Here is a 3,326-nt window from a genome sequence, read left to right as displayed (position 1 = left end):
GTTAAACAATACAAGAACCAGACAGGAGGGAATAATGCCACTTTTAATATCTGTTGCACTGTGAAGTGAAAATACTTCCTGTTTTACAATGATATCCTTTAAACAGGAATAAGGACAGTTTTCTCTCTACTTACTCTCTGCGGTAAGAGCTATGTTTATGATACAAACAGCTAAAAAGTTTTGAACTGGGGGGGAGGAGGGAAGAAACTTGACAAGATAGTTCTGTACTGAACTTTAAATGCAAACCCTTTAGGTCTGCATCTGCCACAATTACCGCAAGCTAGTTTGCCTCTACTTGTAGCATTTCAAATAGGAAACCCAGGGATGAAAAGTGCCTTTCCCTTGAATGTGGCACACAAAATACTCTCATCACCTCAGGAAGGCCCTACTTCAAAGTATTAATCTATTGAATTGGTCCTATAAGCCAAATCTAGAAGATACATGCCATCTTCCCAAAACATCACATTAATTTTTTTTCCAACATCCCACCCCTCCCAAAAAAACAGCTTGCTACCCAGTGCCCTTGAATTAATCAAACTTAACATCCACATCAAATTATAAAAATGTCCTCCCTGCAGCTATGACAAACTGGCAAGTCACATTTTAAATGTCAAATTGTAACTACTGCTAAATACTGAAGCTAGTCAAAGTAGATGCAAGATTTGCTCATGGTGTTTATTAGTGTTGAGTGATGTGCCAAGAGTTACATGCGGCTTCCTACACCAAAAAAAAAATCACTGAAGTTTGCAACAGTAAGACCTTGAGGCCAGTATTGAGGGTAGCAATTCCTTGGTTCCACTACTGTTTGCTTCCTCCTGTGCTTCAACTAGTGTACTGTTCCGTCATTGGTGCCAGGTGAGAGGCCACACCTCAAAAAAAAACATGCAGTTCAAGGCTTTTTGCTGGCAGATAACAGGAGGGTCACAGGGGAGGGGATACACAGGCAGGTTTCTGCATTAGCAATAGAGAGTGGGCTCAGGGCCACCAGAAGTTATGCAAGCAGCTTTAGCTGTGTATACTAGACAGCCCTACAGAACCATAAAGAATGTTTTTAAAGTTTATTAAATAAAAATCTCTCTTCTCCCCCTCCAAAAATCTGATCTGAAGCTGGACATGTATCTTATAACCTCTTATTAAATCTAGTTAGATGGATAAAGTTGGATGCATAATCCATCTACAAAAAAAAGAGGGCCATTTGCTAGCAATTTTTAGTAACTTTTGAAATATTGTATGCATTACCAAATTGGCTAGTGCAATGGATTTTCAAAAGTTTAAAGTGCCATGTGAACTATACTTTCAGCCATTCACTATCCAATCAGCTAGATGGCTTGGTAAGTGGACAAGAACAGAAGCAAAGTTACTTCCCCAGGAAGATAGGAGAGAAGTTTAGCAATTATCCAGTTACAAAAACTGATCCACACACACACACACACACACACACACACACACACACACACCATAGAAGCAGACCAAATCATGCAAGTTAGATTCTGAAAGTCTTTAGTCACTTAGAGCAGAAGCCTTCATCCTTTGACATGCATAAGTTTTGAAGAGAACTCAACTTAAAAGATGGCATGTACTAAAAAGTTAGTGCTTCAATACCCTCTGCAACTATTTGCTTTAGTGATCCCCTACATCCTGTTAGCTAGTGATAGCTGTTTGTACAGCTAGTTTGTTGTTTTGTTTGTTTGTTTGTTTTTTTTTGGGGGGGGGTGTTGTTTTGTTTTTATCCTCAGAGCTAGCCTAATCAAGGCAGGAAGACCAACTGAGGAGTTAGTTTTGTTTAGTTTTTAAAAGGATGACCCTTACTTGAGAGCTAGTAATTTTGGAACAGGTAAATCTTTCCATTTATCTGTTTCTGCAATAAGCAGCAACTCTAGAAAAGCTTAAAATGTAATGCTATATACTAGGACACTGTTGAATATTTTAGTTCTCACACAATACCTGTTGCTTTGAGTAAGCCCAGACCTTAAAAACTGACCTCAGAGACATCTCCCTGTAGGTATCCAAAGAAGCACGGCTGCCTGCAAAATTTAAATTCTTTAGGACTTTCCAGAAGCTCAGCTGCTGTTAGGAAGTAGTTGGCCTTGTTAGCATGAACACTCACAAGACAAGTAGTACTTCCATGGGCAATAGACCTCATTTTCAAGACAATGATATGTTGTTTTTAACATCTGCCATTTCACAAGTTAAATATCATCCTGCCTTGACAGTTAAGGAGCGCTTTGGAATACCTTTATTTGCAGGTTTTTCTAGCTACACCTCACCATTTCATATATTCTTTCAAAAACAAAAAACCAGTCTTGGCTCTATTTGCAAATTTAGATCAGAAGCCTTTAAACAAAAATATTCTCCTCAAATGATGTATTTGAAACTGAATGTACTATCACAGGAGAGGCGTTTGCCTTTGCATCTCCCACAGAGATCTTGACGATGGGGCCTTTTAGGGTCCACATGGCGCATTTTCACAGGGCAGGTGCATCTGGTCTGTTTGCAGCTCTGGAAAGGAGCAGGGGTGTTTTAATAGGGGATACAGACCACAGTGGGGGAAAAAAAAGAAAAAGAAAAATCAGTATGTAAGGGTGGGAGAGTGCTAGTGGCCCAAAAGCTTACAGGCAGCATTTAAGCTGGAATCTCCATTCCTCTCATCTGATGCCCATGCATCTTTATGGGTCAGCTGCTGCTGCTGCTGCTGCTAGTGGTACCAGCTGTTTCTTTGACAGTTGTGAATCAAAATTCTGTATGAATGAGGAAAACCTTAGCTCTCAGCTCAGGTAGATAAGGGTGGAAAGAACATGGAGAATCATCTTGTCCAACCCCTGCTCTGGGAGGACTATTGTTGGTCTAACCTAGTGGTTCTCAGCCTTTTACAGAGGGATGCCTTGAGTCCAACTCATGTGACTTGAACAGCACCATTTCAAGGTGGGAACCAAACATCACAGGACTTGTTTCACATGGAGGGGCAGGCAGTGGCCAACCTAAGCCTGCCCTTAGCTGCTCAGCTTCTTACACCTGGCTTATCTTTTCACACACACTTCTAGCAAGGCCCTTCAAGGGGTCCTTGCAGCAACCCAGGGCACCCTGGCAGCAGGCTGCTTTAACCCCCCGCCTTTCAGCTTCCAGCAGCAGCAGCTTCTACTGCGGCCACCAGCCCACGGAGGAGGAGGACTTCGTCCCCTTCCCCTGGGTGACACTGGACACTGGCTCCTTTCCCTCGCTGCCCTGCTCAGGGCAGGGCAGGGCAGGGCAGGGCACTCACCTGGCAGGTGATGTCCTCCACACGGTAAGGGTTGTAGGACTTCTGGCACGTGCGGCAGAACTGCCTG

At 42.6% G+C, this 3,326-nt stretch overlaps 1 long non-coding RNA gene across 1 annotated transcript; it reads right to left on the bottom strand.

Moving 5' to 3' along the window:
• Positions 1-1,723: 1,723 nt before the first annotated feature.
• On the bottom strand, positions 1,724-3,326 carry LOC109304159. Its single transcript, XR_002099314.1, has 2 exons — positions 3,260-3,326; positions 1,724-2,499 (listed from the first exon to the last, which is right to left on the bottom strand). It is a non-coding gene; the product is annotated as an uncharacterized LOC109304159 (long non-coding RNA).

Source organism: Gavialis gangeticus, unplaced genomic scaffold, assembly GCF_001723915.1.
Source record: "Gavialis gangeticus isolate Ggan-Ray unplaced genomic scaffold, GavGan_comp1, whole genome shotgun sequence".
Classification (NCBI taxonomy): Eukaryota; Metazoa; Chordata; order Crocodylia; family Gavialidae; genus Gavialis; species Gavialis gangeticus.
Note: the sequence above shows the minus strand (reverse complement) of the source record. Positions and strands in the feature narration are given on the sequence as shown.